This window comes from Arachis hypogaea, chromosome 11, assembly GCF_003086295.3.
Source record: "Arachis hypogaea cultivar Tifrunner chromosome 11, arahy.Tifrunner.gnm2.J5K5, whole genome shotgun sequence".
NCBI classification, from domain to species: domain Eukaryota; kingdom Viridiplantae; phylum Streptophyta; class Magnoliopsida; order Fabales; family Fabaceae; genus Arachis; species Arachis hypogaea.
Window position 1 is genome coordinate 105,029,379 of NC_092046.1, and position 13,436 is coordinate 105,042,814.

Genomic DNA, 13,436 nt, shown 5'->3' on the forward strand with positions numbered 1-13,436 from the left:
CTTGTTGTAGGGACAATTTATTAAATGATTCTTGAGAGTATGCCGATTGTTCCATTTGCCAATCAAGAGTTCTTGCTTGAAATTCTCTCTGTTGATCCAACATCTTAAGCTGGAAGTTTTCTTGTTGTTCCATCATCTTCAGCTGCCAATTATCCTGTTGCTCTTGGGCTTTCAAGTACTGCTCTTATTGCTTCAAGTATTGCTCCTATTGTTGCTCCTGTGCTCTCATATATTGTTGAGACATTTCTTCAATGGCTCTTTCCATTTGGCTTAAGTCCATTGCACCAGAAGCTTGTTCTCCCCCCATTTGTAGTCTCCTTCTTCTTCCTTGAGTTCTTCTTTTTTCCTGGGTTTTAGTAATACCGTCTATTTTTTGCTTGGTGATTCCTCTGCCTCCCTTTACCCGATCTGTATCTGCATCCTCAAAGAGTACCCCTGCTCTATTGCACAGCCTCAGAATGGTACTTGGGTGACCAAGTCTGCTTGATTTGCCACTATCCTCAGCCATCTCTTGGATGCTATCTGCTATGAGTTGTGGTATATTGATTTTTCCTCCCCTGAGTATGCAATATGTCAGAATTGCCCTCTTTATTGTGACTTTAGATGTATTTCCAGTGGGGAGTATGGATCTTCTCACTATCTCATACCACCCTTTGGCCTCAGGTATGAGATCAATTCTCTTCAAGCGGCTTGGAGCCCCCTCTGAGTCCCTTTCCCAGTCGTTGCCTTCAAAGCATAAACCATGTAATATCTCATTAGGATCACTCTCACCCGTCATTCTTTTATCAAAGCTGGGTTCTCCATAGGGTATCACTCTTATCTGTAAGACTCTCATGATGGATAGTGGGCTGAAATCTACCTAAACCCCCCTAACGTAGCTTTTGTAGGGAGGGCTGGTCTTGCTTGACCTCACAGTATTTTCATAGAACTCCCTTATCATGGTTGCACTTATGTCTGTGAGAGTTTCACACAGGAGTTCCCATCTCCTCTCTACGTTATTCTACTCATGATGAGGTATTCTCCATCTTTCAATCTGAAACCCATCTCTAGAATGACCTCTTTTGATTCCATTAGCTTGTGATATCTTGATTCATGAAATTGAGACTTAAATCTCTTGGTATCATAGGTTGGTGGTTCAGCTTCAGCTGATTTCTTTCCTTTTCTTCTTTTGAAACTTGATGAAGCCATGAATTAGGAAGGAAGGAAGGGAAAAGAAAGGATGAACTTTGGTTAAGGCACGGTTTAGGATGGATGGGAGAAGAAGTTGGGTATTGTGTGATGTCTTTGGGTTAGAGGAGAATGATGTAAATATTATGGAGGACTTTTATGAAGAAAGCAATGGTATGTTGGCTTAAGAAGTATTACTGCCAATTTATAAAAGGGATATGAACTATTGAAACAGAATAATGGGTTGGAGGATTCGGTTAAGTTGCAATGAAGGGTGAGGATTGAGCATGCCTTTATTAAAACTTCATGGAATGAATGGTTTGCATGTAGAGATGGATGAAGACAAGGATCACTCCTTCATTGGGCATATGGTTCGGCCTCCTAGGTGCTGAACCTTGCAGATTTTCGCTTCTAAGAGAACACAATTCCCTAAGCACATGTGACTCACTTTTCCCCCTTGTGACAACCGTACATGATGTGGTTTTGTCCTTTCCTCTAAATCTTCTTCATACCTATTGGTGCGCAAAAATTGTGATTACACTTTGATTATGTAAAATTCATCGCTCTTTCTTTCCCTGGTAATGGCGCCAAAAACATGATGCCAATACCATGGTTCACAACTTCGCACAACTAACCAGCAAGTGCACTGGGTCGTCCAAGTAATACCTTACGTGAGTAAGGGTCGAATCCCACGGAGATTGTTGGTATGAAGGAAGCTATGGTCACCTCGTAAATCTCAGTCAGGCGGATATAAAATAGTAATGGAGTTTTCGAAAACAATTAATAAAACAGGGATAGAAATACTTATGTAAATCATTGGTGAGAATTTCAGATAAGCGAATAGAGATGCTTTCGTTCCTCTGAACCTCTGCTTTCCTGCTATCTTCACCCAATCAGTCTTACTCCTCTCCATGGCTGGCTTTATGTGATGCATCACCATTGTCAATGGCTACTTTCGGTCTTCTCTCGGGAAAATGATCCAAATGCCCTGTCACGGCACGGCTAATCGTCTGGAGGCATCACCCTTGTCAATGGTTTACATCCTATCCTCTCAGTGAAAATGGTCAACGCACCCTGTCACGGCATGGCTATTCATCTGTCGGTTCTCGATCATGCTGGAATAGGATTTACTATCCTTTTGCGTCTGTCACTACGCCCAGCAATCGCGAGTTTGAAGCTCGTCACAGTCATTCAATCATTGAATCCTACTCAGAATACCACAAACAAGGTTCAGACTTTCCGGATTCTGTTGAATGCCGCCATCATTCTAGCTTACACCACGAAGATTCTGATTAAGAGATCTAAGAGATACTCATTCAATCTAATGTAGAACGGAAGTGGTTGTCAGGCACGCATTCATAGGGAATGATGATGATTGTCACGTTCATCACATTCAGGTTGAAGTGCGAATGAATATCTTAGAAGCAAAATAAGATGAGTTGAATAGAAAACAGTAGTACTTTGCATTAATCTTTGAGGAACAGCAGAGCTCCACACCTTAATCTATGGAGTGTAGAAACTCTACCGTTAAAAATACATAAGTGAAAGGTCCAGGCATGGCCAAATGGCCAGCCCCTCTGATCTAAGAACAAGGCGTCCAAAGATGATCAAAGGATCAAAAGATAATCCAAAGATGTCTAATACAATAGTAAAAGGTCCTATTTATAATAAACTAGTCACTAGGGTTTACAGAAATAAGTAATTGATGCATAAATCCACTTCCGAGGCCCACTTGGTGTGTGCTTGGGCTGAGCTTGAGTGTTGCATGTGTAGAGGTCCTTCTTGGAGTTGAACGCCAGCATTTGTGCCAGTTTGGGCGTTCAACTCAGGTTTTGGATCCTTTTCTGGCGCTGGACGCCAGAATTGGGCAGAGAGCTGGCGTTGAACGCCAGTTTGCGTCATCTATTCTTGGCCAAAGTATGGACTATTATATATTTCTGGAAAGCTCTGGATGTCTACTTTCCAAAGAAATTGGAAGCGCGCCATTTTGAGTTCTGTAGCTCCAGAAAATCCATTTTGAGTGCAGGGAGGTCAGAATCCAACAGCATCAACAGTCCTTCTTCAACCTTTGAATCTGATTTTTGCTCAAGTCCCTCAATTTCAGTCAGAAAATACCTGAAATCATAGAAAAACACACAAACTCATAGTAAAGTCCAGAAATGTGAATTTAACATAAAAACTAAGGGAAACATCCCTAAAAGTAACTAGATTCTACTGAAAACATACTAAAAACAATGCCAAAAAGCATATAAATTATCCGCTCATAACAACACCAAACTTAAATTGTTGCTTGTCCCCAAGCAACTGAAAATCAAATAGGATAAAAAGAAGAGAATATACTATAAATTCTAAACTATCAATGAAACATAGCTCCAATCAGATGAGCGGGACTTATAGCTTTTTGCCTCTTAAATAGTTTTGGCATCTCACTCTATCCATTGAGGTTCAGAATGATTGGCTTCTATAGGAACTCAGAGTTCAGATACTGTTATTGATTCTCCTAGTTCAGTATGATGATTCTTGAACACAGCTTCTTTATGAGTCTTGGCCGTGGCCCTAAGCACTTTGTTTTCCAGTATTACCACCGGATACATAAATGCCACAGACACATAACTGGGTGAACATTTTCAGATTGTGACTCAGCTTTGCTAAAGTCCCCAATCAGAGGTGTCCAGGGTTCTTAAGCACACTCTTTTTTTGCTTTGGACCTTGACTTTAACCGCTCAGTCTCAAGTTTTCACTTGACACCTACACGCCACAAGCACATGGTTAGGGACAGCTTGGTTTAGCCGCTTAGACCAGGATTTTATTCCTTTAGGCCCTCCTATCCACTGATGCTCAAAGCCTTGGGATCTTTTTATTTGCCATTGCCTTTTGGTTTTAAGGGTTATTGGCTTTTTGCTCTTGCCTCTTGGTTTTAAGAGCTTTGGCTTTTTCTGCTTGCTTTTTCTTTTTCTTTCTATTTTTTTCCCATTTTTTTTCTGCAAGCTTTGTTTTTTGCTGCTTTTTCTTGCTTCAAGATTCATTTTTAAGATTTTTCAGATTATCAAATAACATGTCTCCTAGTCATCATTCTTTCAAGAGCCAACATATTTAACATTCTTAAACAACAACTTCAAAAGACATATGCACTGTTCAAGCATACATTCAGAAAACAAGAAGCATTGTCACCACATCAATATAATTAAGCTAAGTTCAAGGATAAATTCGAAACTCATGTACTTCTTGTTCTTTTGAATTAAAACATTTTTCATTTAAGAGAGGTGATGGATTCATAGGACATTCATAACTTTAAGACATAGTTACTAACTACTAATGATCATGCAATGAAGACACAAACATGGATAAGCACTTAACATAGAAAACGAAAAACAGAAGAAATAAGAGCAAGGAATGAATCCACCTTAGTGATGGTGGCGTTTCCTTCTTGAGGGACCAATGACGTCCTTGAGCTCTTCTATGTCTCTTCCTTGTCTTTGTTGCTCCTCCCTCATTGCTTTTTGATCTTCTCTTATTTCATGAAGGATGATGGAGTGCTCTTGATGTTCCACCCTTAGTTGCTTCCAATAATTGTGTGGAAGAAAATGTATCCCCTGAGGTATCTCAGGGATCTCTTGATTTGCAGTCAAACGTTCTACCACTGAGCTATAGACCCTTGATGGAAGCTTTTGTCTTCCCTTTCCTCTTTCTAGAGGTTTCTCTGGCCTTAGGTGCCATCAATGGTTATGGAAAAAACAAAAAAGCTATGCTTTTACCACACCAAACATAGAACGTTGCTCGCCCTCGAGCAAAAGAAGAAGGAATAGAAGAAGAAGAAGAAGATATGGAGGAGATGGAGGGAGGTGTGTATTTGGCCATATGGGTGGGATTGGGTGGGAAAGAGATGTTGAATTTTGAAGGTAAGTGGGTGTATGGATGTGAGTGGTAAAGGGTTAATAGGGAAGAGTGTTTATTGGGAATAGAGGATGATTGAGAAGAGAGAAGAGAGTGAGTGGAGGTAGGTGGGGATCCTGTGGGGTCCACAGATCCTGAGGTGTTCAAGGATTTACAACCTTGCACCAAATTAGGCATGTAAAATGCCCTTGCACACAACTCTGGGCGTTCAGCGCCAGGTTGGTGCCCATTTTGGGCGTTCAACGCCCATTTGTTGGCCATTTCTGGCGTTGAACACCAGAACCATGCTTGTTCTGGGCGTTCAGCGCCCAGACACTGCCCATTTTGGGCGTTCAGCGCCAGAACCATGCTCTGTTCTGGCGTTGAATGCCAGACAGGTGCTTCCTCCAGGGTGTGATTTTTCTTCTGCTGTTTTTGATTCTGTTTTCAATTTTTATATTTATTTTGTGACTCCGCATGATCATGAACCTAAGAAAACATGAAAAATAATGAAAATTAGATAAATATACATTGGGTTGCCTCCCAACAAGCGCTTCTTTAATGTCAATAGCTTGACAGTGGGCTCTCATGGAGCCTCACAGATGTGCAGAGCTTTGTTGTGACCTCCCAACACCAAACTTAGAGTTTGGATATGGGGGTTTGACACCAAACTTAGAGTTTGGTTGTGGCCTCCCAACACCAAACTTAGAGTTTGACTGTGGGGGCTTTGGTTGACTCTGCTTTGAGAGAAGCTTTTTATGCTTCCTCTCCATGGATGCAGAGAGAGATCCTTGAGTTGTAAACACCAGGTTGTCCTCATTTATTTGAAGGATCAATTCTCCTCTGTCCACATCAATCACAGCTCTTGCTGTGGCTAAGAAAGGTCTTCCTAGGATGATGGATTCATCCTCTTCCTTTCCAGTATCCAAGACTATGAAATCAGCAGGGATGTAAAGGCCTTCAACCTTTACTAACACGTCCTCTACTTGTCCATAAGCCTGTTTTCTTGAATTATCTGCCATCTCTAATGAGATTCTAGTAGCTTGCACCCCATAGATTCCCAGTTTCTCTATTACAGAGAGGGGCATGAGGTTTATTCCTGAACCAAGGTCACACAGAGCCTTAAAGATCATGGTGCCTATGGTACAAGGTATTATGAACTTTCCAGGATCCTGTCTCTTCTGAGGCAATGTCAGTTGATCCAGATCACTTAGTTCATTGGTGAACAAGGGAGGTTCATCTTTCCAAGTTTCAATACCAAATAATTTGGCATTCAGCTTCATGATTGCACCAAGAAACTTGGCAGCTTGCTCTTCAGTAACATCCTCATTCTCTTCAGAAGAGGAATACTCATCAGAGTTCATGAATGGCATAAGGAGGTTCAATGGAATCTCTATGGTCTCTAGATGAGCCTCAGAGTCCTTTGGTTCCTCAGAGGGAAGCTCCTTATTGATCACTGGACGTCCCAGGAGGTCTTCCTCCTTGGGATTTACGTCCTCTCCTTCCCTTACAGGTTCGGCCATGGTGCTTATGTCAATGGCCTTGCACTCTCCTTTTGGATTCTCTTCTGTATTGCTTGGGAGAGTACTAGGAGGGATTTCAGTGATCCTTTTACTCAGCTGGCCCACTTGTGCTTCCAAATTTCTAATGGAAGACCTTGTCTCATTCATGAAACTCACAGTGGCCTTAGATAGATCAGAGACTAAATTTGCTAAGCTAGATGGATTCTGCTCTGAATTCTCTGTCTGCTGCTGAGTGGATAATGGAAAAGGCTTGCTATTGCTAAACCTGTTTCTTCCACCATTATTAAAGCCTTGTTGAGGCTTTTGATCCTTCCATGAGAAATTTGGATGATTTCTCCATGATGGATTATAGGTGTTTCCATAAGGTTCACCTAAGTAATTCACCTCTGCTATTGCAGGGTTTTCAGGATCATAAGCTTCTTCTGCATAAGAAGCCTCTTGAGTACTGTTGGATGCAGCTTGCATTCCATTCAGACTCTGAGAAATCATATTGACTTGCTGAGTCAATATTTTATTCTGAGCCAATATGGCATTCAGAGTATCAACTTCAAGGACTCCCTTCTTCATAGGCGTCCCATTACTTACAGGATTCCTCTCAGAAGTGTACATGAACTGGTTATTAGTAACCATGTCAATGAGTTCTTGAGCTTCTGCAGGCGTTTTCTTTAGGTGAATGGATCCACCTACAGAAGTATCCAATGACATCTTTGATAATTCAGATAAACCATCATAGAATATATCCAGGATGGTCCATTCTGAAAGCATGTCAGAAGGACACTTTTTGGTCAACTGCTTGTATCTTTCCCAAGCTTCATAGAGGGATTCACCATCTTTTTGTTTGAAGGTTTGGACATCCACTCTAAGCTTGCTCAGCTTTTGAGGAGGAAAGAACTTGGCTAAAAAAGCCGTGACCAGCTTATCCCAAGAGTTCAGGCTGTCTTTGGGTTGAGAGTCCAACCATATTCTAGCTCTGTCTCTCACAGCAAAAGGGAAAAGCATGAGCCTGTAGACTTCAGAGTCCTTTCAGGTTCTGGATCAGCTTCAACAAGAATGCCTTTTTCTCTGTCCCTGCTCATAAGAAAGAGAAGAGAAAAAGAAAAGAAGAGGAATCCTCTATGTCACAGTAAAGAGGTTCCTTATTGTTAGTAGATGAATAAATAAATAGAATAAGAGGAGAGAGGGAGAGGATTTTCAAAAATAATTTTTGAAAAAGAGTTAGTGATTTTCGAAAATAGTTTTTTTGAAAAAGGTTAGTAATTTTTGGAAATTAAGATTTTAAAAATTGAAATAATTAGTTAATTAAAAAGAGATTTTGAAAAAGAGGGAAGATATTTTTGAAAATTAGAGAGAGAGAGTTAGTTAGGTGGTTTTGAAAAAGATGAGAAACAAACAAAAAGTTAGTTAGTTAGTTGAAACAAATTTTGAAAAGATAAGAAGTTAGGAAGTTAGAAAAGATATTTTGCAATCACTTTTTTGAAAAAGGTGAGATAAGAAGATATTTTTGAAAAGATATGATAGAAATTAGTTTTTGAAAAAGATTTGATTTTTGAAAAAGATTTTGAAAAAGATGAGATTTTTAAATTGAAAATTTGATTTGACTCAAAAAAACAACTAGATTTTTAAAAATTTTTGAAAAAGTCAAATCTAATTTTCAAAATTTTGAGAGATAAAAAGGGAAAGATATTTTTTTTATTTTTGAATTTTTATGATGAGAGAGAAAAACAAGAAAAATGATGCAATGCATGAAAGTTATGGATCAAAACAATGAATGCATGCAAGAATGCTATGAATGTCAAGATGAACACCAAGAACACTATGAAGATCATGATGAATACCAAGAACATATTTTTGAAAAATTTTTAATGCACAGAAAACATGCAAGACACCAAACTTAGAATTCTTTAATGCTTAGATACTAAGAATTCAAGAATGCATATGAAAAACAAGAAAAGACACAACATGCAAATGCAAAGATCAAACAAGAAGACTTACCAAGAACAACTTGAAGATCATGAAGAACACTATGAATGCGTGAATTTTTCGAAAAAAATGCAAGATGAAGATGCAATTGACACCAATCTTATAACATGACTCAAGACTCAAACAAGAACACAAAAATATTTTTGATTTTTATGATTTTATGATTTTTTTGTATTTTCTTTAATTTTTTTCGAAAATCATTTTGAAAAACAAAAATAAGGATTCCAAAATTTTTAATATGAATTCCAGGAATCTTATGCTCCTTAGTCTAAAGCTCCAATCAAAGGGTCAGGCATGGCTTAATAGCCAGCCAAGTTTTAGTATGTAATCCAGACATGACATGCCTAACATGTGATGACAAGTCATCTTAGCCTAGTTTCACTAGCCTTTTTCTTTTGTTTTCAACTGAATTATGCACTTTCTTGAGCCATAAGCAAGCCAATTAGGTAGATTTTCATGTTTCCTTTGATTTAATCAACCATGTATGAATTCATGCTATTTCATGAGGTTTTATGCTATAATTGTCGCATATTATGAAAGAATGAATATCTCATGATCTTGAGCATAGCTTTGATGTGTTTGGTTGATTAATGATAGGTGAAGAAAGCTTGGAGAAAGGTTGAAGCAAGAAGGAATGGTTAGGAGGAAGAGAGGACAAAAAGTTTGAGCAAAAGTTTGCCTCAAACTTTAGCTCAAACTTTTGAATTAATTGAAAATGAACCAGGAAGCAAAAAGCTGGACCAAAAGTTAGCCTCAAACTTTTTGGCTAACTTTTGGGCAAAAGCTGGAGCAAAAGTTAGCCTCAAACTTTTTGACTAACTTTTGGCATGAAAAACACTCCCTGGATGAGCAAAAGTTTGCGCCAACATTAGCCCCTAACTTTTTGGCTAACGTTGGCGCATGAAAAACTCTCCCTGGATGAGCAAAAGTTTGCGCCAACGTTAGCCCCTAACTTTTTGGCTAACGTTGGCGCCATGAGTATGCAAGGGGAGGCCAACGTTGGAGCAAAAGTTAGACCCCTAACTTTTGCCCCAACGTTGGTATCAGCAAGGAAGGGTGGCTGATGTGAAAAGTTGGAGTAAAAGTTAGCTTCCAACTTTTACTCCAACTTTTACTCAAGCTTTCATGATTCCAACCCGGTTCAATTCGGTTCTTCTCCAAACTCCAAGAGCAATCAACCAAGGCCTCTATCAACCCAATTCCATCAAGAGCAAAGGCCCAATTGAAGGCTTGAAGACCATTTGAAGAAAGTGTATAAATAGCATAGGATTTAAGTTTTTAAGAGAGCTTCCCTTTTTAGTTTTCATAGAGCTTTCTTTTCGGGTTTGATTGGGAGCTCACTTTTACATTCTAGCATTGTTGTTTTAATTCAAGAGAATTGGGGAGGAGAATTGATCTCTCTTCTTCCTTGTTCTTGCCCAGCACTCTTTAATTTTCTTGCTTCGGATCTTGGGTGGAGAATTGAAGAACTTCTGTTTCAATCTCACCTTGGGATCTTGTTTAATTCTCTGCTTAATTGAATTTCAGTTTTGGTTAATTGCTTCTTCATCTACTTTCTCTGCAATTTACATTTCCTTTGCAATTGTTCTTGTTGGATCTAGGAAGGCATTGAGATCTAGACTTGGTTTTCTAGTCTCTTGGGTCCTGAGATCCGGATTTCCCATTTCCCATTCCCTGTTTACTGTTTTCATGCTCATTTACATTTCTATTTTAAGATCCGGTTCAATTCAAGTCCTTCTTTACTTCTCTGCTTGTTGCAATTTTACATTTCCTTGTTTAATTTCTGCAAATCCAATTCCCAATTCCCTTTACAATTCAAGCCATTTACATTTCTTGCACTTTAAGATTCTGCAATTTACATTTCTTGCGTTCTAAGTTTCTGCCATTTAATTTCTTGTTCTTTAAGATTCAGCACTTTAAATTTCAGTTCTCTTTACTTTCATGCAATTTACCCACTCCCTTTACTTTCTCTGCAATTTAAATTCTGCAAATCACAAATCTCTCAACCAAATCTTGATTCGCTTGACTAAATCAACCACTAAACTAAAATTGCTCAATCCTTCAATCCCTGTGGGATCGACCTCACTCACGTGAGTTATTATTACTTGATGCGACCCGGTGCACTTGCCGGTTAGATTTGGGTGTTTTGGAGAAATTCGTTTTTCCACAGAAATATCCCATCAAGTTTTTGGCGCCGTTGCCGGGGATTGATTAGATTGACAATGATTAAGTGAGGTGGCAATTTAGATCAAGCACTTTTTCTTTGATTTTTGACTGACACACTAACTGTTTGAATTTTTGCCTGAGCTAATTGAAACCTCACTTTAGCAATAGAGTGAAGTTTTCTTGGTTTATCTTGCTGAATATGATTCTCATAGCTTGATAAATAAATGAGAGAAGTGATTTTCGTTCATTAATCTCTCAAGTTTACCAACTGTTTGACACATGATGTCAACTAATCCTCTGACTACATTCTGGCATGAGAATATCCAATTTTCATTTGGATTGTTTGTGATTGTGCAGGTCATGGAGGAAAGGAATCCTACAGCAAGAGGAGAAAAACTGAGGCATTATGATTTCCAGCCTCCATAATCAAAGAGCAAGATGTCAAGCTAGTGACAATAAAAGAGCGCTTGTTGGGAGGCAACCCAACCGGAGGTAACCATCTTTTCATATCTATTTCAATAAAAAGGTTAATTAGTTTTATCTATATTGCAAGAAGCTAAGTTTGGTGTTGCACACCAAAACAATCTAAAGGAGAATGAAGGATTCTAAGTTTGGTGTTCCACCAACATCCCATCATAAAACACATTCTCACTTTCTGCATAATGCTGGCTTCAAGCATGTTGGATGAACTAGTTAACTCTTCTGCTGTTTCCTAGTTTTCAGTTTTATTGCTTTTGAAAAAGAAAAAAAGAAAAAAAATTTCACACATGGTTAATTCAATGCATGAGAACCATTGGCAAGGTACTAAGTTTGGTGTTCCCACACCAAAGTAAGTTCAAAAGGCCCACAAATAAATCATGCATGCTAACCATTGTTTCTAAGTGCTTGGGGAACAAGCAACTTTCAATATCACTGCAGGGTACCATACAAACTTTTGGAAAGATTTAGCATCATCTATCAAAAGGAAGAGAGAGGAATGCTAAAACCAGCAATGAGGATGATGAGGAGGAGGACAGCAAGTAGATTCCAAAAGGTTGTATTGATCAGTGATTGTTTTATATCAAACACTGCTATGATTGAAAGTGGTTTTGTTTCCCTGATTATCTGTCTGCATAGTATAGTTCTCTGTAATTCAATAAGCAAGATGCTTGATCATTCACAACATTTTTCTCTTCAAAACTTGTTTGCACTCAATATTCAAAAATTGCATCACATGAAAGTTCTTTGAAAAGAAGGATTGAGGAATTAAACAATTTTTGAGGAAAGCAAAAGATTAGGAGAAGTGGTGGTTCTAGTTGTATGATTGTGTATTGAGGTTACATGCTTGTGAAAACTTGCATGGGAGCTCATAGGCAGGACATGAAGTTCAAAGAAGTATTGTGGAGATTCTCAAAAATCTATTGATCCAAGAAGCAGCAAACAAAACAAAAGAAAGAAAAGAAAATACAAAAACAAAAAGAACATGGCCCAAGGCTCTGAGCATCAATTACTAGGCAGAAAAAGAAAGAAGAAACAAAACTCAAAGAGTTGTTAGCCTAGTAAATGCTTGTGGTTGAGTTGTGTCAAGGAAAGAGGCTTGAGCAAGTAAATCCTTAGGGGTGCTTTAACACCTAATACCTTAAAACCAACTGGTTTAGGAGTATTGATTGAAAGCTTATCTAAAGAGCCGCTTTGAGACATGACACTTAGAGTCAAGGCCAAAGCAAAGAAATTATAAGCTGCTTCAAGGTGACTACATATAAAGAGATCTCCATGATACCATTTGGATGAAAATCCTAAGACCTAAGACTCCCAATATGTGAGGACTAGTAAGCACTGAAGCCCTTGTATGAGCATATAATTTAGAGTTCACCCACCTGTTACTTGATCACTTCACTCACAGGACTTTACAAGCTATTCTTCAATCCGTCTTAATTGAAAGAACCCTGGAGCATAATTCATTTCTTGCTTGGGGACAACCAAGCTTTAAGTTTGGTGTTGTGATGACAAGTCATCTTAGCCTAGTTTCACTAGCCTTTTTCTTTTGTTTTCAACTGAATTATGCACTTTCTTGAGCCATAAGCAAGCCAATTGGGTAGATTTTCATGTTTCCTTTGATTTAATCAACCATGTATGAATTCATGCTATTTCATGAGGTTTTATGCTATAATTGTCGCATATTATGAAAGAATGAATATCTCATGATCTTGAGCATAGCTTTGATGTGTTTGGTTGATTAATGATAGGTGAAGAAAGCTTGGAGAAAGGTTGAAGCAAGAAGGAATGGTTAGGAGGAAGAGAGGACAAAAGGTTTGAGCAAAAGTTTGCCTCAAACTTTAGCTCAAACTTTTGGATTAATTGAAAATGAACCAGGAAGCAAAAAGCTGGACCAAAAGTTAGCCTCAAACTTTTTGGCTAACTTTTGGGCAAAAGCTGGAGCAAAAGTTAGCCTCAAACTTTTTGGCTAACTTTTGGCATGAAAAACACTCCCTGGATGAGCAAAAGTTTGCGCCAACGTTAGCCCCTAACTTTTTGGCTAACGTTGGCGCATGAAAAACTCTCCCTGGATGAGCAAAAGTTTGCACCAACGTTAGCCCCTAACTTTTTGGCTAACGTTGGCGCCATGAGTATGCAAGGGGAGGCCAACGTTGGAGCAAAAGTTAGACCCCTAACTTTTGCCCCAACGTTGGTATCAGCAAGGAAGGGTGGCTGATGTGAAAAGTTGGAGTAAAAGTTAGCCTCCAACTT

At 38.8% G+C, this 13,436-nt stretch overlaps 1 non-coding gene across 1 annotated transcript; it reads left to right on the forward strand.

The window, feature by feature from the left end:
- Positions 1 to 7,322: 7,322 nt before the first annotated feature.
- LOC112726126 (small nucleolar RNA R71) lies at positions 7,323 to 7,430 on the forward strand. The gene has a single exon (XR_003165192.1). It is a non-coding gene; the product is annotated as a small nucleolar RNA R71 (small nucleolar RNA).
- The last annotated feature ends 6,006 nt before the right edge of the window (positions 7,431 to 13,436 follow it).